Source organism: Rattus norvegicus, chromosome 3 (assembly GCF_036323735.1).
Source record: "Rattus norvegicus strain BN/NHsdMcwi chromosome 3, GRCr8, whole genome shotgun sequence".
In the NCBI taxonomy this organism is placed as follows: domain Eukaryota; kingdom Metazoa; phylum Chordata; class Mammalia; order Rodentia; family Muridae; genus Rattus; species Rattus norvegicus.
In genome coordinates this window covers 168,305,987-168,331,366 of record NC_086021.1, presented here as the reverse complement: position 1 = coordinate 168,331,366, position 25,380 = coordinate 168,305,987, and positions in this window count along the sequence as shown.

Sequence of the window (25,380 nt, the reverse complement as noted above, 5' to 3'; positions counted from 1 at the left end):
GCCATACACTTTTGACTCCAACTATCTGACCCACTGTCCACCCACTATTCTTTAAGTATAGCTAGAGACTGCAAACTTGGGAAGAGAAAAGATGGAGTGACCTAAGACAGAGTTTGTATAATGATACATGGACTGATGACACAAACCTTTCCATGTCTTGGTATAGTAGGGAAGGAAATAGGACATTAACCTGAGTTGGCAACAGGTAAGCCATGTCCAGGGTTGAAATGCACCTTGACCATTAATGGTTTGGGTGCGAAAAAGATCCATATGGAAACATGTTCACATAAGGAAAGGAACCATTTCTATTATCAGAGTGACTTGCTTTGGAGAATTGGGAGAAAGCAGAAACGAGGCTGAATGGGGGAATCAAAATGCCACATTAAGTCACTAGTGCAATCAACAATTTTTTTCTTCCTTCTTCCTGTATCCTGATGAAAAAAATAAATAACTGATCCTCCCACTGGAGTTGGGCAGTTTCCTACCCACCTGTCTCCGCCAAGGAAAGCCTGGAAACACAGAAAATTTTATTGCAGATGTCCACAAAATGAGCTGAAGCCTGATTAAATGTGTTCTAGTTTCCCCTTAGTACAAGTTGATTAGAGAAAGAAGAGTTCACTGTATTTTAAGTGAGGCTTTGTTGCATTGATGTGCCTTTCTACCCAGAAGTAGGTTTATAAAGGAAATCAAGGGAAAGAGGAGTCACTGTAGGTAGCAGACTTCGTTGAGTTAATTCAGATATCCTCTGATCCTTGGGAAGTAAAGGGCATGTGTTACTCTTTCCAATGTGCTGAGTCTATTAGAATTGTACAGTGAAGTTTATAATAGCCCAAAGGTAGTAATGGTCCCTAAGCTCACCAAATGACATAAGAATAAACAGAATATGGTATGTATACAATCGAATAACACTCAATCATTAAGGGAATAAAATGGAGATGAATGTTCTAATGTGGGCGAATTTGCCAGCTCAGACTAAGTCAAAGAAGCTAGAAACAAAGGCAGCTTATTGTCTAATTGCGCTTGCATGAAATGTTCAGAGGACACATACCCACAGGAAAATGGAGCAGTGTTTGCTACTGTGGGAAAAAAATGAGAACTAGAAGCAACTGCTATTGGGTTAGGGGGTCTTCTTGGCACAGGAGCAACATTCTTGGATTAGACTCCTGTATAACCTAGTAAATAGATGAAAATCACTAAATTGTGTGCTAAAAAGTTTTACCTTAATTATATATGAATTATATCTCGTTTTAAATGTAGAGTAGAAGAAATTTGTCCTTTTATTATGGAGATTGAGCAATTATGAGTCTACCTTACATTTCCCTGTCTACTGAACACCCAAAAAAGCCTCTGAGGAACATCCATAGCAGGGAGAGTTCAAAGCTGGTCTTCAGTGCAAGCCATGGTCATTCATTCATTCACTCCTCAAAAGTAATCATTGAGTATCTATTTTATAACAGATTATTAATCAGTGAGAACAAAAGCCCTATACTTTTAAACTGATTGGTGGGGTCAGGGTATATATGTAGGAAGAGGAAATAGAAGGAACTAAGTGTGTCCGTCCTTGAATCAATAATTCCAAACTTCCATTTTTAATCACAGAATACAACCTTTCTTTGGGCCATGATGGAAATCAAAGAATTTCAAGGGGATTTTCCCGGGCACATGATGGAGACTTTAAAATCCAGCTGGTGGAGAGAGTGGATTAGCCAGGAAATACACAAGCTCCATATAGAGAGTCCTCAGTGCCTAAATATCAGCACTCACTTTCTGCTCAAGACAAACAGCTTCCATGCACAAAGAGTAGAAGTGAAGCCAGCAGCATGCATGAGGTATTACTGACTGACAAAACAGTCCTCTTCTTCTCCTTCATCCCCACCATGTTGAGACTTTTTCTCTTTTTGTCCACAGTGCACATACTTTATATTAAATTGAGTTGAGTATTAAAAAAAAAAGGTCAAGGGTTGGTATTACTTGTTAGTCCAATTGGAGCAGGCAATTGAAAAGATGCATTTACCACTGCTGACAACATAGGACTTACTTTCCCAGGAGGCTGAATGGGGTGGATGTCAGCTAGAAATGCTCTGGCAATATTCCTGTGTGGAAAAGAGTGTGGCTTTCAAGGGGTATCAGGTACATCTCTCTTTTCTTTATACTCAGTCACGCTTAGTTCCATGCTCTGTCTCTTCAAATGCCCCTTCCATCTCTGTTTCTTCATATTCTATCACACTTGGTTCCACTGTCTGCCACCATCATTCCACCCATCTAGAGTTGAATGATCCAATAGAAACTCACCAGTCCTTGTGAATAGCTCTCACCTATTCTGTGCAGTGCACCACTAGGTTTTGTGGTGATTTGAATACACATAAATAAATAAAATAAATAAAAAATAAAAATGTTCCCCATAGTCTCAGACATTTGGACAGTCAGTCACCAGCTAGTGGTGCTGTTTGGGGAAGGTTGGGTGATGGAGTCTTGATAGAGGAAGTTAAGCTCCTCTGGCTTCTTCCAGTTCACTGTCTCTGCTTCATGCTTATGGTTCAAGATGTGAGCTCTCAGCTTCCTGCTCCTGCTGATATGCCCTGCTACCTGCTGACATCCTGGCCCAATCATAATGAAGCTAACCTCTTGAAACCATAAGCCAAATTAAATCTCTCTTCTATAAGTTGCCTTGGCCATGGTATTTTTAGTGCAGCAGCAGAAGAGTCACTGGGATAGGCTCCCCAGTTTCATTGTGTCAAGCTCCTAAATTTCTTTCAAACATGTTGCCAAGCTACCTTGCTATGTCAGAGACCTTCTAGCTGGCCTGATTCCTTACACACTTACCCCGTATCACTGCTGATACCATGTACAATTAGACCTGGTCTAACTGGCCCTTTGATTAGGGCTATTCAATTGTTCTTAGAATAAAAATTTACTTCACCAGGAGACTCATTCCAAATATCAGTGGGATCAGAATACAAATCAGAAGACTTTGAAATGTCAGTCATCCCATTTTAGCACCTCTGCCCAAAATTAGTCTCATATTATTACAGTGGGAGGGTATATGTACATGTCGGGATTACATTCTAAAGTCAGAAGGATAAAGAAGTACCCATGTTGGATACGGAAAGGACCAGGTCTTTCTAATGAAATGTGAGCACAAGTGACAGAAATGGAGTCACAGGAGGAGTTTAAATCACACTAATGCTCGTGAGCCTCAGCCCTCAAATTCTAGTTGAATTGATAGGGGAAATAGCTGTCACCTTAACACTTTAAGGTAAGCTCAGTGGGCAAAGTGCTTGCTATGCAAGCACAAGAACATGTATTCCAAACCCATGTACAGAGAGATGTGTTAGCATGTATCTGTAACCCCAGCACTCATTGCAGCAAGATGGGAGGCAGACAGAAGAATCCCCAGAAGTTCACAGGCCAGCTAGCCTGGACTGCACAGTTGAGAACAACGAGACACTCACCCTGAATAAAGTGGAGGTGAGAACTGACACTCTGATTCCCATAGGCACACTATGCCACACATGTACCCGCTCTCACACATGCAAACATACAGTCGCATGCACACAAAGGAAAAGACTTCCCCATGAGGTATGGTACAGCAAAGTTTGAGAGCTGACATGAACCTCTCCAAGGCCTACAATATATTCTTTTTTAATATTCTTCTTGCTTCTTGTTTTCAGAGGTCAATCAATGCAGATATTGGAAACTATCAGTGCCAAGAATCTAAATGATTTGCAGATCTATATTAAACCTGCCATCCAAGTAAGAAGTGCATCCTTCTGTTAGCGACCCTTTATGAATGTTTATTGTAGTTTTCCTCTTTATCCAGCTAGCTCCCAAATAATTGAGACTGGATTACTTTTATGTATCAAATAAGCTTTAAAGGCACAATAACTGAGCAGTATTACTATTTTAATCGTCTAAGATAATCTGGCTACCTCCCAGCCAAAATCCCAATGATAGTTATATTTCAATACTGATATGGCTCTCAGGGCTCCACGCGTTTTCTCATGATATCTACTGGACTCTCTCCCCTTGGTGAATCCTCACTAACTCTCTCTCTCTTCCCTGTCCCCTAGGTGGGAGGAAGTCCAGCTCTATTCTCAACCCTGCCCTGTCTCTGGCTAGTCAGCTTATTTATTGACCAATCAGAAAATAACTGGGGATAATGTACACAACATTGAAACAGGAGATTACCAGAATAAGGATTGCAGCCATATATGGGGGTCCATAAATCAGCATTTGAATATTATATGAATAATTTTTACACAGAGCACAATAATATTATGCCTACATCTTCACTCGTCTTAAAATTAGTTTGTTATCACAGAGTCTCCTTGCCTTTTCTGACTGATGACTAGAAACCGAATTCCAGCATATCTTAACAACTGTCTTCTTTGGTGTGACAAGCACTTCTCATTCCTCCACCACTGATGCTCACCACCCTTTCCTCAGAGGAGAAAAAGAGATAGAATCTCTGGCTTGAATTCCAAAGGTATAGTGCACAAAATGGAGGAACTGTGGCTTCTTGTTTTGCATCTCATAGTTCCTTCCGGAGCATCATTCTCCCACTGAGAATGTCTACACTGTTTTGGAAGTTAAAGAGAAAGGGAAAGGAAAAAGAGTAAATACTAATATCGAGAGCACAGGTCTCCCAAAACCAACAGCCTTCACAGGCCCATCAGTCATCTGTTAAATTGTAGTCCAGGGTAAATAAGCTTCTCCCTGAATGGCCTTTGTGACCCATACAACCTTGGTTTGGCAGTCCCAGTTCTTAAGGAAATAGAAACAAGCACTGGACATGTTGCTTCTTGAAACCTTTCTCTGCTGCATCCTTAAAAGATCACATGGAGAAGTCCGGGGAAACACATGGTAGAGACTGGTCCAGAGAGGATGGACTAAGAAGACCCTTGAAGGATATCCTCTAACAGCTTAAGACTATGAGTTATGATAGCTCAGAGAATATTGGGAGAGCTCTGGTTTTTAGAGACCATGGTGAGGATCAGGGATGTTTTCATACCCAGAATGCTCTTCTACCCACCAAAGATTATCTAACTGACTAACTAAACTAAAGCAAATTGACTAGAGCTTGTATTAAATGAAAGATGTACTCCGAGAGGTCATAAGAGGTGTCAGTCACTTGAGCTATTAGGTGGTACTGTCAGTCAGATACACCTTAGTGAGAAATAGGACAATCAATAGGTGCCTTGAATCAGCCTCACTCAGTTATCTCACTACCTCTAACACTCAGATAAGGACACCTTCCCACTTGACCCTTAATGCTGACCCTTTTCCAGGTAATGTCAGTGCAGAAGGGCAGAAATATTGCCTGATCTGGTAACTTTTTCTAGCACAAGTCACATGTGTCTCTAGAATCTTCTAACTGGTGAGGAACTTGTTAATTACTATGTAAAAAGAGAGTGCAGCTGAAGTGCCAAGTTAACATTTGTAATGATGCTGGTTGTGGATGTTGACAAAGCTCCTATTATCAAGATGTCATTCCGTGTTATATTTAATTACAGCCAGTTTTCCCCGATATGCAGACAAGTTATTGGCTCTCATTGACTCGTTCCTTATTTAGTTATTTTTTATATTGAATCTTAATATCCTCTCTATTATTGTTTAGAAAGAAAAGAATGTCTTCTGCAAGCCAGAGCCACGTATCGCCTTTATTCAATAGTCTGTTTCCTATCTGATCTCCTTGTTCAGACCTGCCAAAGAAAATGTTAACTTTGTATTTTGTTTTATAAGTACCTCGGTCAAGTTGAAATATCACTATTACATGCCACATGGGCTTTTTAATTTTTCAAAAATTGTTTTTGAAGAATTTTGTGTATATTTCTCTTTATAAGACTGCAGTGCGTTGATAAGATATGCCCATGCCCTAATCCCTAGGACCTGTGAATGCTGCCCTTTACTATAAAGATGTTGCATGTTTGACTAAACCAAGGATGCTCAGATGAGCAGATGATTCTCCATCACATATATACAGAGAGAGAGAGAGAGAGAGAGAGAGAGAGAGAGAGAGAGAGACTTGATACCCACCAAGGCAAAACGAAGACAGAAATAAAGACTAGAGTGATCCAGCCATAAGCCAAGGAATGCTAGTAGCTACCAGAAGCTGAGGTAAGAGTGATTCTCCCCCAGAGACTCCAGAGGATTAACTGCCCTACTGACAACTAGGTTTTGGACTTCTGAATTCCAGTGCTATGAGAGAATCAGTTTGTGTTAACTTAAGCTGCCTTAAGCTGGCATGTGCCAGTTCATTTTGTCTACCCCAAGAAGCTAATACAAAGCCCCAGATAGTAACAAGACCAGTTATCCAGTTCCATTGACTCAAGAAGTACACTATTTCGCTACCGAAAGATGCATAGAAAACCCCACTAACTGCTTCTGGAAATGTTGGGGAATCACACCTTCCCAGAATTGGGCTTACGAATGCTCTCCACAATGCCTGTAGTTTGTTATAAAAGTGCTGAGAATTAAACTGGGCAAGCCCTTCACTGACTGAGCCATCTCCCCATCCCTTAACATTGACTTGGCAGCTTGCAACATTCTTATACAGACCACTCTCACACCCGTTTCAAAGCATCAGCATCTCCTAAATCAGAAATCACCTCTGGAAAGATATTTTAGTTTATCTTATAGGAACTGGAATTTTTCTGAACTGCTTCGACTACTGCTCTGTTTCAGTTTATCTAAAACCAAACTCCTATTAATTATGAAGAACTCAGGAAAGCCTCATTATCCCAATGTTCAGTAGCTGGAAAAGGTTCTGGAAGGAAGTCTCTCCCTCCTCAGATACCAGTCAGCAAAACTCAACTCTAGGAATGACAACCCAAAGAGACCTATTATTTCCAAAGTGTCCCCACCAAGAGAAGTATAAGCATGGGGTGTCATGGAATCAACAGGTCTCTCTAGTTACAGAGCTTGCATCTTGAAAGTCCATCTACAGTGGAGTCTAAATAGTCTCTTTAAAATGTAAGTAGGGCTGCCCACAGTCCAGTGGATGACCCTACACCCACACACTACTGGCAGCACCAAGTGGACTTAATGGTCAACAACAACAACACAATAAACGTGGAATTTTAAAAAATGTGGTAGGGGGATGGAGATAAATTGGAGGGTAAGGTATAGTCTTGGGTTTGATAAAAAAATATATTATGTACATGTATCCAATTCTCAAAGTAAAAAATAAATGTAAGTTTTAAATAAATAAAAAATAGAATGCAAATAAGTCCTTCCCATTATGTCTGGAAGCTTCTTTGTCTAAAATAAAACAGGAAGGCGTGCTATGGCTGGCAATGCTATGCACTGGCACCTGCTTATTCCTCTGGCTTCACAGCACACCATGTCCCTTGCACCATAGACGCCAGGCCACAGTCTTCATTATACTTCTCCAATATTTCTTTACCACAAGGGCTTCAATATAGACGAGCCAGAGATCATCATTTTCTGACTGCATCTTAGGGTCTCTCTGTCCTCTGCTCACCTCCCTTCCCACTCACAAACTCGGTCACTCTACGGAGCTTACCAACATTCTCACTGCACCCCATTTTGTATGCCAGATAGCCCTCACTGCTACCTCTAATTATCTTGTTTGTCCAAGCATGTCCTCACCCAGTCTGAACTGTCTTGTTTACAGATACAGCTTCAGTAAATATATGCCCGGTACATAGTATTAACTCAATAAATATTTGTTGAACAAATAATTAGACTTATAGAAATTTGTAACAGTTTCAGAGATCTGATGTGAAACTTGACATAAAGGGATAATAAATGTTGGGTTTGATAAAAAAAATATATTATGTACATATATCCAATTCTCAAAGTAAAAAATAAATGTACGTTTTAATAATAAAATAAAACAATAAAATCCTAAACTTAGTCATCAAATTAAAACTCAGGGAAGGGACAGAAGGCACTGTGGAATTTTCTTGTGAGAGAAAATTTTCTGTGAGAAAAAAATTTGAAAAAGCCAGCAAGTTTGCACCAAGTTCTTTCTTCTAAACCCTCTTTGTCTCCAAGGCCTGGTCACAGTGAGAACTGGCGAATGTAAGTAAGAAAAGGGGCCCGAGTCCATTATTTTACATTTGAAAAGCAAAATTGGATATTCAAATCTTTTGATCAAAACAGAATTTAAAAACTGATGAAAGAGACAAACCCAAGTGAAGTCTGCCGCCTGTTTGAAGATGTGTTTTGGTCACCCAGTACATCAGACTGATTTTGTCCCGCTTGGGAAAGTCCACATAGCAAGGAGTACAGCACTGAAATCCAGGCCTCTTTTGCATAGAACTAAGCTCCCACATTCACACACCCAGCCCCAGTGTCTTCCAGATTGGTTGCTCCCCGGCTTGTTTTAGAGCAAGCACAACTGGACTGTGGTTGACATGCGAGCCCAGGAGAGAACCAGAGCTGGACTCCTGCTCCAGTGTCTTGGCTGTTAGAGGATCCATCCCTGCCCACTTTTAAATAACGCTTGAAATAGCTCCGTTTCCCAATGTAATTCCCCCTTTAACCACTTTCAGACCCTACAGGGAGAACCTTAAAAAGAGACATCTTTAGTTTAACTTTGAAGTGTGTTGTTTGTTTTTGGCTAACTACAAATGGGCAGACATTTTCGACGTTGGTGTTTGCTATTAGGGTCGTGTTTGGTGGCCTGTGTGGTTGCCTGGCCTCTGGGGTTAGAATAGATGTCCCAGGATGAAGCCTCTGGTCCTGTGGATGTTTCAAGGCCTAGGTACCCCAGCACCATGGCCCGTACTGTTCACCACTCCAGCTCAGCTTTGACCATACTCTGTCCTGGAAAAACCCCCAAAACACATTTGGCCCTGGGCACTTTTTTCCCTTGATTTTTAATCTTGAGAGCAATTTAAAGAAAATGTAATCCATATGTTTCTGATTCATTTAAATCACAAAAACATTGGGTTTGTGAGTTATTTGATGTCAAAAATGCCTTTTGAGATTTTTTTTTAAAATAAACTTTCCAAGTCGTTTGCTTTAAAAACACATACTCACGTTTTGCCAAGGGTGAGTGGATTCAGACTCTGATGGATTTGGATAGAGTTGAAAATTCTGAACTCATAAATTATGACCACATTAAAATAAAACCTGTATGGCGCAAGACCCAGGCAGCCCCATAGAAAGCCCAAAAGCGAGGTCCAGATGCCCACAATTCCCTGTGTGTGCCCCCAAACCAATGAAACATCTGGGAGGGTTACTCACTTGCCAACCACTCCTTATTCAGATGCTGGCTGCTATGAAACTAAGGACCTGGGCTGAAGCTGCCAATCCCAGTCCATGCAGAGGACTTTTAATTCTAAGGAGTCCTTCTCTATGCAGGAGCAGTGCACCATCTGAGGAGTGATGGAGAGACAGGCAAGGAAAGACTGTCTTTAGAAGCAGGTTGTTCTGCGTGAACTCAAAAGCCATGAAGGATGAGGGGGGAGAAAGATTACCCCAATGTGGTTGAGAGTTCTGCAAGAGCAGTGGGAAAATAGATGGTTTAATAAAGTATTGCGACGACGTTCAACATTCTTCTAGTGAGGAGGAATCTATGGGAAGAGACAGCCAATAGGAAGAAAGGACTTGGTGATACTTTCTCCTAATAAGGAGAAGCTTAGGGGTGCTTTTTTTTTCCTAAATAAAAGAAAGATGATCGGAAGCCTTTCAAGAGACCAAGTGAAAATAAATTGACAACAGCTTACTTTTGTACAGGCTTCTCATGAAATAAAGGGATAACGATGAAATTCACGGTGATAAGAACTAATGGTAGGTAAACAGTTCCTGCTCTGTATAATACCTGGTGACAATAATAGTTGAAATTATACTAGCTAACTTTGGAGACAGTGGTTTTCTCTGGGGTGGGAAGATGTCAGGTGAGTCTTCCTTAGTCTACCTCCCCGTTACTTTTGAGACAGGACCTCTCACTGAACCTGAAGGTCACTTATTGGCTGCACTGGTTACCTTGCGGATTCTGTGGGTTCTACCTGTTTCTGCCTCCCAAGCACTGGGATGACAGGCTGAGGTGACCAAGATTCATCCATTGTGTAGGTTGGAGCCCTCCAAATCTGACGTCTTGCCAAAGCCCATCAGTTGCCAACCAAATTCCCAATGCTTAAAGCTATGGGGGGACACTCCATAGTCAAGCCACAGCACCCACCTTGACATTTCTTTCAAGTTTGTTTTATCCATTACACACCATACAAGCAGCCAAGGGAAAAGTATATGTGTGCAAAACTTGGAACACCCAGAGATGGCCTGCATTTCTACAATCACCATAGCGACCATGGTGGTAGTGACAACCACGAGACAGCAGTACCAGCAGACCTTTACTGTCACCCTTACATTTACATGCCATCTGTCCCCATGCAACCCACAGAGTTCCATACAATGGGAATCAAAGCTAAGAAAGATCTGGGAACTTTCCCAAGGATAAGCCACTGGGGCTTGGAAAACTTAGATTTAGAATTGAGGCATCTAATTCCAAGGTCTGTGTTCTTAGCCAAAACAGGAGATCAATAAATAGTTGCTGATTGACTGATTAGTGATTGATTGACTGGAGCAGAATTCCAGGTGGAGGGCTGTCACCATCAGTGCTCATCTGTCATTAGGTTGCCATGTGAAATGAAGATTATTTATCTCTTGGAGTCAGTTCCTGTCACCGATCCCTCAGTAACATTCCCATCTAACCTGTCATGGCAATGCTATGTTTACCACTAAAAGTTTACTTGGGAACAAAGAAGAACTTGATTCCAATTACAACACCCAAAAAAACCAAGGCAACCTCTCTACAATGCTGTGTATAACACAGCTTTTTCAGATGTCTAAAAACAAAATATCCAATAGAAAAGAGAAAAATCACCTAAGTTGACATAGGGCTCTTTTTATATTGAAACTTATTTTAATTGGTACCCAAATTGTACATATCCATGTACTACTGTGTGATGTTTTAATATGCATGGACATTGTGTGGTGTGTAAGTTATGATCAATATGTCTCTGCCCGAAAACATTACTTTCTTATCGTGGGAATTCAAAAATCAGTCCTGGTGATTTGAAACACACAGAACATTACTGTCATCCAGAGTCGTCTTTTTGTTCAATGGCACAGCAGAATTTGTTAGCCATATATTATTAATTTAACAGCCATTGGCCATCCACTTCTCCATCTCTCACTCCTTTCTACTCCCCTCAGTCCTTCTAACCCAGGTCCATTCTCAGCTTGTGTATGACCAGCATTTTCAGATTCCACACGTGAGAGAGACAGACACTACCTCTTTCTCCACCTGGTTTATTTCACTTAGCGCCAAATCCTTCACCTCCATCCTTGTCCCCACATTCTACCACCTTTTCTTTGCTCATTCTCTCATCCAAGATGCCTGCAAAGAGACTTCCTGACCCCATCTACAGTCATAAGCCCCACAGGAAAGGCTAGCTCTGAATGACATTGTTCTTTCTGCAGTCTTGTGGACTTGACTTGAGGGTACACATAAGCACATTAATACAAGAAGTTGAAATCAGTCCCTGGGCATATCCGTGGGTCATTTTTTAAATTAATCACTGATTCATGAGGACCTTTCCCACTGTGGGTGGTGCTACCCTTGAGTAAATGCTTTTAGAATGTATACGTAAGCAAGCTGAGAAAGCCACACAGAACAAACCAGTAAGCAGCAGTTTTCTACGCTGTCTTCTTTAGTTCCTGCTTCAAGTTCCTGCCTTGGCTTCCCTTCTTGATTTGTACCTGCAAGATACAAATGCTTTCCTTCCCAAGTTGATTTTGTCATGGAGCTTTACTACAGTAACAGAAACTCTAACTGAAATATCTAAAAGAATGTTTGTTGAACAAGTTTATTACTCTGCGTCCTTATTTGCTCCATGGAGCTTGTCCTGTGATCCGTTAGCATGTGGCAAGATTGTGCTGCCCGTAGAAAGCTGCTGAGGTGGGTGTAAAGGGTGTGGAGAGATGAGCAGCAGAGAGATGGAAGGATCATCTAGGAGAGGGAACCATCAGAGACAGAGAAAACTGCAGGTGAAAATCTAAATGTCACTAAGGCCACATGAGGTGCCATCTGAGGAGATAGTTAATATCCTCCAAAGATCTAAATGCTAAAAACATGGTCTCAAAGGTAATGCTATAAGAAGGTAGTGGAGCATTTAAGAGAAGCCCTGTGGGAAGTTCTTGGGCGTTCCCTTTCTCTTATTTTTGCTTCATGGCCATGAGGTGAAAATGCTTGTTCTGTTATGGACTCTGGGCTAAATGACCATGGACTGTAAGCTTCACTGCTGTGAATCCAAAGAAACCTTTTTAAAAAATGTTTGAAATGCTTATCACAGACATTATCTAAGAAAAAGCTAACTAAAGCATCACCACCCCTTTGAGAAAAGAAAGGACTGGGCTGGGGACTGCTGGGACTCCAAGAGAGATTCTCCTGAGGCCTGAGTGTTTTCACTGGGCATTCTAGGATGCTGGCTGCTTGGCCTGTGGACATTTCCTAATATGTAAGTGTGTAAATACTTGACACAACTGGTGAGTATATGGAATTAAGAGAGACCCAAGGATATCTAAGTTTTAGGAGAGTCTATCTGGAAAAGAGTGGGTTGGGGAAAGGGGACAAGACTGGGTCAGGAGGGAACACCAATCTTTATGCCCCACCCCCAGAGCAAGAGCCTGCTTATCCCACTGATATGAGTGTATGAATTTATACATATAAGGAAACAAAAACATGCATGGTGCTTACACACTCAGGAACTTGAAAGAGGACGTCGGTCTAAAGAATTGGAAGTGGATCCTTTTGAGGCAGAAGAATTAGAATAAGCAGACCCAAAACCAAACAAAAACAAAGGAAAATCCCCCTAGTAGAAAAGTACTGTCTCATCTCAAAAAGACACAATGAGTAAAGAAAACTCATTGGTGGGAAGGGAAGAGGGGCTTAGTTTAGAACTTTTTTTTTTTTTTTTTTTTTTTTTTTTTGGAGCTGAGGACCGAACCCAGGGCCTTGTGCTTGCTAGGCAAGCGCTCTACCACTGAGCTAAATCCCCAACCCCCAAGAACTTAAAATTTTAATAGGACATTGGAAAAGGTGAAGAACCACTCCTGAGATCTGAGTTGGTAACCACTTAAACAGCTTAAAATTCACCCCTAACACAAACACATAATACGTAGGATGTAAATTTGGAAAAGGAGACCAAAAAATAATGCCTAAGAGACATAGGATCAATCCAGGGGACTTGCTGGCCAGAACAACACTAAAAGGAGAAAAGACCATGGATGGGAAAAAAGCAAGACCCAAAATATAAAATCACTATGCAGGGACCCTATAGATACTCCTCCAGCCTCCAGACCGGAAGGAGGGGTTCGCCCAGCCTTGGAGTTATCTAAAGAAAAAAGATATGGACCCAGGGTATCTTCTGAAATTCCCAAACTTTAAAGGGGAAGAGAAATCCTTACAAGTTTTCAAAAAAGAAAACAAGACTTCTAAAATGATTTTTACCTCTAGCCTGCAGGCTGGAACAACCCTAGGGATACACGCGTTAAACATTTAACTACCAGTAACCAGAGCTGGCTACAGGATCAGCCAGATCACGCTGAGGGGAAACAAAATCCAGAGGACTGCATTAGAGCAGTCATTGGCTGAGCCTTTCACCAGCTCTTCAACAGAGGCAACAGAATCCTTTGGGCATCTTCTGTGAGATTATTATGTGCCTTTGGAACATGGTTTCTTGCGTGAGACTGATGGTCCAAGGACAGACCCATACTTATTTACAGAGAATAATACTTATCTCTACATATAAGATCTTGGAATGTGAGAATTAGCATTTAAAAATAAAACAGAAGAAAAATATCCGAGCGAGTCTAAGTGGACACTGTATGGTCTTAGCCTTACTTGGGATAGATTGGGAGTCTGTATGAAGGATGTTATAGAAGTTTAACAAAAAGGAAAGGAAAGGTAGCCCAGGTTGGTAATTTTTTTTTTCTGGAGCTGAGGACCGAACCCAGGGCCCTGCGCTTGCTAGGCAAGTGCTCTACCACTGAGCTAAATCCCCAATTCCAAGGTTGGTGATTCTTTATTGCTTTCACTCCTGGACTAGTAGCCATGACAGTCATCACAGGCAGAGATGTGAACAATTGCAATGTGCTTGGATGGCTATGGTCAGAAGGCAAGGGCTAGAATGGAAGAAAATGGAGTCAGACAAAAGTACAAGAGCCAGTGGTATCCTGTGTAGGTCTTACTTAATATACACACCACCAGAGCTAGCTCCCATAGGTCTCAGATGTTCCTGGCTGGAAGAAGAGAAGTCTGTCCTCCTGCTGGCTCAATCCTGAGTGGGGCCCAGGGCATGGGTGGGAAGTTCAGAAGTGGGGGGTGGAGCTGCCTGTGGTGGCTGTCACACCTGGTGGGCTGAGAAAGCTGTCATTTTGAAGCATTAGCATAAGAAAGCGAGGCCCCTGTGTTTGGGCTTGTCACCCCAGGCAGTGACAGGGTGCACAAATGTGTGCAGACTTGGGGAACAGAGGCCTTCAGTGTCTGCACTGACAGTGTTGGGTACCACAGCTGTCACTCTGCTGGGACTGGCCCGCCTCTACTACCCACGCTGTCATTAGAATCAGCAGCTACTCGCCCACCACCTTTATTACCACACAATGTGTCAATAGTCACTTGGCAGGTTGTAGCTGGGAGACAAGGGTGGTGCATACCTGCTTGCTGGGGCAGAAGGGGATTCAGGAAGCATCCAGTCCCCCTCCTTTGCATCCAAGGATTTAGACCTTACACTGTCTTCTCTCCCAGATACTTCAGGACCATTGGCCTGCAAAGGAAGAGTTCTTGACTCATCCCCCTCTTCCCCTTTTCCCTGCTGAGAAGAAAACAAAGGCACAATTGAACAGGAACTTCAGGATGACAAAAGATGGCTCAAGAGACAGGTCTATTTTGTCAAGGACACTTTTCAATGACTCAAATAAAATCCAGTTGTGTGATTTGAGTTCCTTGATTTCTACATCAAGAACCCACTCTGCATCTGGCCAATACAAGAAACTAAAAACAATGTCTACTAGCCTGTAAATCTAGAAAAAAAGGTTAGAAAAAAACAAAGACAATTGAAGAAGAACAATACTGAAAGATCAGCACAAAAGAACAGTCCCAGTAGCAAACAGACCGCTACATCAGCATGGCTAATATGCCAGGATGTGCTCACAGGATACTTGTAGGGACTGAACTCTTGGCTGTGTATCATTGCACGCACGCGCGCGCACACACACACACACACACACACACACACACACATACACACACAAAAGCCCTGCTAGAAAAGCAGAGAACCAGAGATGAGAATAATCCAAAGTCACCCTGAGCGTATTGCTGTTCCTAATACGGCCATTTTGCATCTGCTTTGCCCCTCAAAATGACCCAGCAAACCTGGACTTAAAGATTAAGCATCTATGATCAAGTAGGGCTGGCAGTGAGGCTTCAGAACAGACCTTGCCCTGATTCTTGATTCTGTAAGAGCTGCTCAGGGCTACGGCTTCCCCGGGGCCAACTCCACATGTGGATGTCTGATTATGTGTATACTTCTTCCAGATGTTTGACAAGAGAGGATTTCAGCTCCAGAATGAAGCAAGGTGCAAGTAATAGCATGAACTGGACCAACGTTAACTCTCCTGTGTCCAGGTTGAGCTATTCTATAGACAGCGACATTTTTTTTAACCAAGGTTCATACTCTTCTTGTTGGCAAGCCAAGGGTGTTAAGATATAGAAAAGAAACATAAAATGTTAAATTCAGAACAGCAGAGCTAGAAGGCCTGTTGGGACTACCCGCTGCTGCCCCTCATTTTACAGCTGAAGAAACAAGACCCCAAGGTTAAAAAACTGCTTCAAGGTCACACAACCCATTATAGGTAGAGCCCAAATAGAAATCCCCAGACTCCAGCTTTGGGCCTGAAGGAACAAACCAAGTGGAAAAACGGATGCAAATGCTTGCATGAGCCTATGGGAGCCATGGTCCAAGTGGCATCCATGCAAACCATACTTGAAAGCAGAATTTCACATTTGCCTCATACAGACTGTGCTGAGCCACCATGGCTCCCCAATACAGGCAAGAATAAGGGGCTCTTGAAAGAGTGTAGGGGCTGCTCACACAGGTACAGGAGCTTTGGAGTGGCTGTGCTGGGTGTATTTCAGAGCCACTCACCCAAAAGCCTTACAGTTTCCGGCAGATGTCTATGGTCATCGGGAACCTACTTTCATATTCTGGAAGCATGAATATCTAGCATCTTATGCTTGTCCCCTAGGATGGATGGGTGTGGCACGTGAGCATAGACGTGTACAAATTGTGGGCTGCACCAATCTGATCCACCTTCTCTTTTCTTTTTGGTAAATTTCCATGTCTGTTCAGAATATCCATCATACAGACTCCCTTTGACTAGACAGTGTCTGTCTACTTAGACTCGCTCAGATATTTTCCTTCTATGTTTTATTTTAAATGCTAATTTTCATATTCCAAACTCCCCTTAAACTACTTTTAAGGGAGGCTGTCCAATAGGATAGCAGTTAGGATAGACTAGAACCCAAGGCCCTACATGGAGCCCCATAGCCGTCTACAGTAGCCACTATATTTATGGTAAAAACAGACAAAACAACTATGTCTGACTAGACTTGCTATGTCCTGTGGGTCCTCTGTAGCTTGGTCCTCTTTCTTGATCTGAGATAAACCTATATCTGATGGGAGGTTGATGATTGATTGATTGGAGTTCTGAGTAGGTAAACTAGTGACCATAACTGGAAAAACCAGAGAATGGAGGGGTGTGGAGGATGGTAGTGGCTAAGGTAGTTTGCTATAGCAAGCAGGTTCTGAGACAAGAGAATTGACACAGTACAAGGCACATTTATAGCCCTTGGGGATATTGATGTATAGGTGCCTTCAAGAAAGATTGAGCATACTGCAAAAAAGAAAAGTCCTCTCCCCATGGGGTCAGCTCATTTTCTCTCTTTCTCCATAGGTAGATTCTATAGGTTTAAAGGTAGAGAAAGTTGGCCTCTGACTAAAAGCACTGTCTTGAGTCTAGGTCTGCAAGGGTTAAATGCCATAAGGTATATGTCCTCAAGAGAATGTGCCAAGGGTTACACTGATCACACTTTATAAATATGCTCGGTTCTCTGTTCTGATAATGGCACTTCTCAGCATGAAGCCACTCAGTGTGGAGTAACAAGCATAAACTAAATAACAAGGCAATGAGTCCACATGCTGAATCCCCCCCTCTCTCTCCCTCCCGCAAAAGTATGCTATAGCTAAGAAGCAGGTCTCTAAATAAACACCCACATGTTATTTAAACCTTTGCTTCCAGTGCCCATAATCCTAGAATGATAGCCCCCAAGAGAAAGTCAGTCAAGAAAACTCAAGTAACAAAAGAACAATGAAGTGGGGGCAGACGAAATCAAATGTCCATAAACAGAGGGTTTGAAAAGAAGATAAGAAATTCAGCCTTGATTTCTTCTTGTGTTTCCCCTACCCCATTGGCAAGATGGCGGCTCTAGAGAGTAAAGACGCCCTAGGCAGCTGTCTTTCTATTGTGCCCACTCTGTCTTGCACACAGAAGGCACTCAATGTTTGTTTGATGATGATGTTCCTGGGCTACAGATGAAGACACCAGTGCAGAGGTCCTTCTCACCCAATAGTTAATCCACAGTAGGAAGAATGGAATGAGGGTAAAGCGTGGGTCTAATTCAGTGACACTTGGTAACTAAGGTTACCTGGTTATACATATAGGTAGCAGGATGTGATTAGAACATATAGCTACTCTAGTGTTAGGGTTCGAGAATTTGAGAATAATGAACCATGAAAAACCGAGTTTGAGCCAACAAAAGGTTCTTTATTCAAAAAGCTGATATATCAGGGGGTGGCTGAGTTCAGGATCCAAATCATGTAAACCAGGGGCAAGATAGAGCAACTTTTTAAAGCAAAAAGTCACAAAGTAGGAGGGTAAGGTCAAGAGTAGGGGCAGCCTATCTGGTACGTGTGTCCTGGGTCCTCAACACCACGCATCCTGAGTGAGCTGCTGCTTGTCAGCTACCTCAGTTGGCTTTCCTTATAACCTAGCCCAGATCTAGGACAGCCAGTCAGAGAAGCCATGGAGTTTCAGTTCTAAGTGGGTGCTAATGGACAGGGCATGGGTAGGGACACTGGGATTTAAGTTCATAGGGCAAGCTGGGACCAGAAGCTCTTGTAAGGAATTCCATTGCTTCTTCGAATTTAGCTTTTTTACAAAATGGAAACTATACACAAGATGGAGTCCCTGTAGCTAAAGAGGACCTCAATACTACCGATACGTAGGCATACACATTTATTCACCAAGGAACTTATTCTCAGATAAGTTTTTTTTTTTCCTCAACCCATCCTAGTAAAAGACTCTTTCCCGGAGAGCTCTCCTCTGATTCTATCACCTCTAGTTCTCAACACCGATCCTCACCTCTGAATGGAATCTGCAAGAAAGCCTTATTCTTGTAGAAACTGTGTGGAGAGCTGCCCTTGTAATCCAGATATGCTTTCCTTGCCCCTTGAATTCTGCTCATAGCCCTTCTCCACCTGCTTTACACAATGTGCTGCTGGCCTTTGCGGATCACTGCTTTTCAGAAGTCCAATGGGAACTAACCAATGGCAGGCCCCAGTGAGTAACTATAGCAATTTGGGAGGGGGCTAAGAATTGCAATATTGATTGCCCAGATCCCTCCCCAGTGAGCCATTGTTTAACACTTGTGTTACTCAACTAGAAATCACAACTGCAGCCTCTTGGCATTGCCAGCAGAAGAGTTGTCTTAAACGTCTCCATTAATGGCTGTTCCCCTATCCCATCTTTTTCCTAGAGGCTGCACCAGTTACTACCATTTGTTCCCAGTGTCTTCACCAATTTTGGTCTCCCTTTAACCTGCTCACATCCCTATATACCATTATTCAAACTCTCCTTGTCACCTCCATTTGAATATGTCCTCTGCTTCCTAACAGGAACCTGACTAAATATATGGGAGCAACAGGACAGCTTTTATATGTCACTCCTTTACATTTTAAGTCTGCATAATTGAAATCACTTTGCACTTACTCATTTTTCTTCTGTAGAATTTTAGTGTATAGACCGTTTACCTCCATCAGCATCAAGCCATTTCTCCACAATGAATTCTTAGTCTATGAGGTCCCCACCTCTGATTCTTTAGGACATGACACAGTTCTTGAGTGACATAACTGGTTACCCTGTAATGTTTTTCCCAGAACTGACACTTTCTTATATGCTATATTTTATCATCCATGAACACAATAATCTTCTCTCCTATATTTTCTTTTATGGTTCTTAGTAATTCATATTTTTCTATAAAAGAATATCTATAGTATCCGTAAGATACTTTATACTCTTGATATTATTACAAATAATGGTTATATAGAAATTTCTTCCAAGTTGAAACATTCCATCCTGGAGAGAGGATCATGAAAATTTGGGAAGCAAATGAAACTTACTCTAAGGCAGTAAATAACAACAATTCTCAGGAAGTTTCTGAAGTTTACAAGATTCACCAGTAAGTAGTAATAGTTGCTAGAGAAAGGACAGCAGAGTTGCTTGCAAGTTCTCCAGAAAACTTCAACAATTTAGATTTAATGAGTCATCACCACTGTTGGGGTAGATTTTTGGGTAATAAAATATCTTCGACTCATACATGCTACTTAATATAACCCTTTACACACACTTGGTTAATAACCCAAATAAACCCACTGGTTCACCTAGCTAGATGTGTAGAATTGTTTCTTTGGACAGTCATCAGTGTCCTACCAGAGGTGAATGGAAATTTGCTGTCATTCCTCCAGAAAAAGTCACACCACAATAATAATATGTCTTATGTCACAGTTTCTAATTGTTAGTGATATACACATAATCTTAAAATTTTTTGTACGAATGTTTTATAGCCAGCTTCCTCAATGTTCTCTGTTTCTCATTGCAATGGTTATAATCACATATTAGATTTTCTACATGAATAATTCCATTGTTTAAAATAATGACCTTTTAGTTTCTTTTCAATCTTTGAATCTCATTTTTTTCTTTTCATTGTACTATGATTCTACTTGAAGCTCACAAGATAATCTTATTAGTTCTTGGTGTCAGGGGACCCACACACAGTGGGGGTTCTTCTTCAGACCCTGGATTTGACACAAACCACAGCCAAACACCTATTTTCACAGGGAGATCATTTATTAGGCAAGGAAAAAATTAAACTGGTTATTTTTTGACTCAGATAGAAAAACAACAGCAAAGGATCTTGTAGGTATAATTTTTAAGGAGACAAAAAGGGGGATGACTGTGTTAGAATAGGCTAGGGTGTGTTTAGATTGGGTGTGCTAACTCAGTGATCTAAAGGGGGCTTTTAATTGCTGGGCTTCAGCACTTTGATAGCTGGACTGTGGTAGTCAGCCTCAGGAGGAGAATGTGGCCTAACAAGGGAATAGTCTTTGATGGCTGGCTTTAGGGATGTAAACTAACAATTTTTACCAAGCTAGAGGGAATGGGGTAGTAGGGCAAGGCCTGCCAGTGCCATGCTGTCTTAGTCAGGTTTTTACTGCTGTGAAGAGACACCATGACAAAGGCAAGCCTTATGAAGGAAAACATTAATTGGGGCTGGCTTACAGGTTCAGAGACTCAGTCCAATATCATCAAGGTAGGAAAATGGTGTAAGAGAAGCTGAGAGTTCTACATCTTCATCTGAAGGCTGCTAGTGGAATACTGACTTCTAGGCAGCTAGGATGAGGGTTTTAAAGCCCACTCCCATAGTGACACACCTACTCCAACAGAGCCACACCTCCAAATAGTGCCACTCCCTGGGCCAAGAATATTCAAACCATGACACATGCTGACCAGAGCCCCTTCAGTTGGTCTTAAAGAAATTGGCTCTGGACCATATACCCTGGATTCCACTTTCTAGTCCACAATTCTGCTTGTTTTCCCAGAGGCCACACTAGCACCAAGTATCCCAGGTAAGATCCTACCCTATGCCCACCAAATCCTCTTAAAGACACTCAAGAGCTATATACTGCACCTCATTCCTTGGACTCTATATTTCAGCCCACAACTTCACCTGCACCCCATTCCCTGGACTCCATTTTCTGGTCCACAACTCTTCCTGCAGTCTCAGGGGTCAAGCCAGCACCCAGGGACCTGAAGTTCTTGAGAAAATCAACAAGATAAACAAACCTATATTCAAACTAACTAAAAGAAAGAATATCCAAATTATCAAAATCATAAATGAAAAGAGAGATATAACAACAGAAAACAAGTAACTCCAATAAATCATGAGCTCTTACTTCAAAAATTTGTACTCCACAAAATTGGAAAATCTAAAAGAAATTGACAATTTTCTTGATACCACTTACCAAAGTTAAATCAAGTTCAAACAAAAAATTTAAGTATATTGATAACCTCCAAGGAAACAGAATCAGGCATTAAAATCTCCCAACCAAAATAAATAAATAAGCCCAGGGTCAGATGGTCTTAGTTCATAATTCTACCAGACTTTCAAAGAGCTTATACCAATACTCCTCGAATTATTCCACAAAGTAAAAACAGAGGGAACATTGCCAAGTTCATGTTATGAGGATACAGTCACCCTGATACTTAAACTACACAGACTCAACAAAGAAAGTTTCAGACAATTTCCCTCATGAACAGTGATGCAAAAGTACTTAATAAGATATTCACAAACAGAATCCAAAAACATACCAAAAAGATCATCTACCATGATCAAGTAGGATTTATCCCAGAGATGTAGGGATGGTATAACATACAAAAATCTATCAGTGTAATCCATCATATTAAACTGACTGACAGAAAAAACCCACAGGATCATCTCATTAGATGCTGAAAAACTTTTCACAAAATCCAGCACCCCTTCTTGATAAAAGCCCTGGAAACATCAGGGATACAAGGAACATACATAAACATAATAATGGCAAAATACACCAAGCCAATAGCAAACATCAAATTAAATGGAGAGAAACTTAAGGCAATTCCACTAATGTCAGGGACTAGAAAAGGTTGTCCATGCTCTCTGTATCTATTCAATGTAGTACTTGATGTTTTAGCTAGAGTAATAAGACAACTAAAGGAAATCACAAAAATACAAATTGGAAAGAGAGAAGGCAAAAGAACCCTATTCGTAGGTGATAGAGTATAAATGACTAACCCCCAAAATTCTACCGGGGAGCTAAAGATGATAAATACCTTCAGCAAAGTGGCTGGATACAAAATTAACAACAATAACAAGAACAAAAATCAGTAACCCTTCTGATTTTTTCACCAAGATCTGTATTACAAGAACTTTGAGTCTTTGAAAAAAAGATTGAGGAAAATAAACAATCAGAAGGTTGAAATATCTCCCATGCTCATGAATCAGAAGGATTGACATAGTAAAAATGGCCATCTTACCAAAAGCAATCTACAGACTCAATGAAATTCCTATCAAAATTCCAACACAAATCTTCATAGACCTAAAAATAAGATTCAACTTTATATTTAAAAAAAAACAAGATATCTGAAACTATCCTGTACGATAATAGAACTTCCCGAGGTATCGCCATCTCTGATTTCACGCTGTTCTACAGAGCAACAGTAATAAAAACTGAATGGTAGTGGCACAAAGACAGACAAGTAGATCAATGGAATTGAATCAAAGACCCGGAAGTGATTCCACAACCTATAGATACTTGATTTTTTACAAAGAAGCCAAAATTATACAATGGAAAAATGAAAGCATCCTCAACAAATGGTGCTGGTCTAACTGGATCTCTACATGTAAAAGAATGCAAAAAGATCATACCTATTGCCCTGCACAAAACTTAAGTCCAAGTGGATCAAAGACCTCAACATAAAACCAGAAACACTAAGCCTGAGAGAAGAGAAAGTGGGAGATAGCCTTGATGCGTTGGCACAGGAGACAACTTCCTGCAGAAAACATCAATCGCTCAGACACTAAGATCAACAATTAATAAATGGGGCCTTGTGAAACTGAAAATCTCTGTAAGGCAAAGGACACTGTCAAAGGGACAAAACTGCAGCCTACAGAATGGGAAAAGATCTTCACCAACCCCACATCCATATATATGTATATGTGTATGCGTATGTGCATATGATGTATATGTGTATGTATATGTGTACATGTATGTATATGTGTATGTGTATCTGATGCATATGTATGTGTATATGATATATGTATGTGCATGTATATACGTACATCTATGTATATGTATATGATGTATATGTATATGATATATGTATCTGATGCATATGTATATGATTTATGTGTATCTGTATGTGTATATGTATATGTTATATATGAAATATATATATGAAACATATATATGAAATGTGTTTTTCTATTTCCTCTTCTCAGTAAGATTCACATATCCCCAACTTGAACCTTCCTTCTTACTTAGCTTCTTTGAGTCTGAAGATGGTTGCATGGTTACTTTACATAAAGAACTCAAGAAATTAGACATGAACAAACAAAATAACCCAATTAAAAAGTGGAGTACAGATCTAAATAGAGGATTCTCAACGGAGGAATTTCTAATGGCCAAGAAGCACTTAAAGAAATGTTCAACGTCCTTATCCAAAAGGAAAATGCAAATCAAAATGACTCTGGGAGTTTATCTTACATCCACCAAGTGAAAACTCATGCTGGGAAGGATATGAAGAGAGGGGAACACTCCTCCATTGCTGACGGGAGCACAAACCCTGTACAGTCACTTTGGAAATCCATTTGGCAGTTTCTCAGAAAATTGGGAATAGATCTACCTCAAGGTCCAGATATACCACTCCTGGGCATATGCCCAAAAGATGTCCCACCATACTACAAATACACTTGTTCAACTATATTCATAGCAGCTTTATTCATAATAGCCAGAAACTAAAAAAAAAAAAAAACAAAACAAAAAACCTACAAGTCCCTCAGCTGAAGAATAGTTAAAAATTGTGTTACATATATACATATTAAAAACAATGATATCATGAAATTTGCAGGCAAGTGGAAGGAACTAGAGAAGATTATCCTGGATGAGGTATCCCAGACCCAAAATAAAGGGTAACCATGCAACCATCCAGAGACCCAAAGAAGCTAAGTAAGAAGGAAGGCTCAAGTTGGGGATACGTGAATTTACTGAGAAGAGGAAATAGAATACACATCATGAGTGGATGGTGGGTAGGAGATTGGATGGGAGTGGAGTGGATATGGAAACAGGTATGATCTGATTAGGGAAGGATGGAGAGGAGGTATACTGGGAGAAATAACTGGAATCATGCTGTAGGAGAATCTCTTGGATGAGCTAGAAACCTATGGCAATGGAACCTCCTAGTAATCTACAAAGGTGACCCTAGCTAAGACTCCTAGCAATGGGGATATAGAGCCTGTACTGGCCATCTCCTGTAACCAGTCAAGACTCACAGTGACAAATTTGGGTCACTAACCCACCCACAAAACATTTGCCCTACAATTTATCCTGCATTCAAGATATGCAGATGTAAAGATAGAGCAGAAATTGAGGGAGGAGGCAACCAATTACTGGTCTAGCTTGAGACCCATGTCATGAAAGGGAGCCCACTGCTGACACTTTTAATGATATTCTGCTATAATTGCAGACAAGAGCTTACCATAACTGTCATGAGAGAGAATTCTATCAGAAACCAATGGAAACAGATAGCAGAGACCCACAGCCAAACATTTGGTGGAGCTTGGGGAATCTATTAGAAGAAAGGGAGGAAGGACTGTAGGAGCCAGAAGGGTCAAGAACACCAGAAGAAAAATAACAGAATAAACTAACCTGGGTCCATAGGTGCTTATAGAGACTGAACTGACAACCAGAGAGCATGCATGGAATTGACCTAGGCCCTTTGCACATATGTAAGTTGTGTTGTGAGACTCCTAACAGCGGGAGCAGGAACTGTCTCTGACTCTGTTTGGGACCTTTGAGACCCTTTCCCCTTACTGGGATGGCTCATCTAGCCTTAATAGAAGATAAGTACTCCAAGTCTTCCTTAGACTTGACATGCCAGATCTGGTTGACATCCACGGGAGTCTTCCGTTGTTTAGAAGAGAAAAGAAGGAGTAATGAATGGGATTGGGTGAGGACTGGGGGAAAAAGTGGGTGGGATTGCAGTCAGGATGTAAAGTAAAAAAATTAAGTAATTAAAAATTTTTTAAAAAGAAACATCTCCCCAAATTTCCATTCATTCATCACATCTGTTATAATGCTTGTTATTTTTTAAAAGATGCTAATAAGTTAAAGAATGGTTTTCCTGAGTAAAAAATAGGTGGTTTACTATTAACAAAAACAAAATGAGAATTACTTTATCAATTTATTTCCTAAG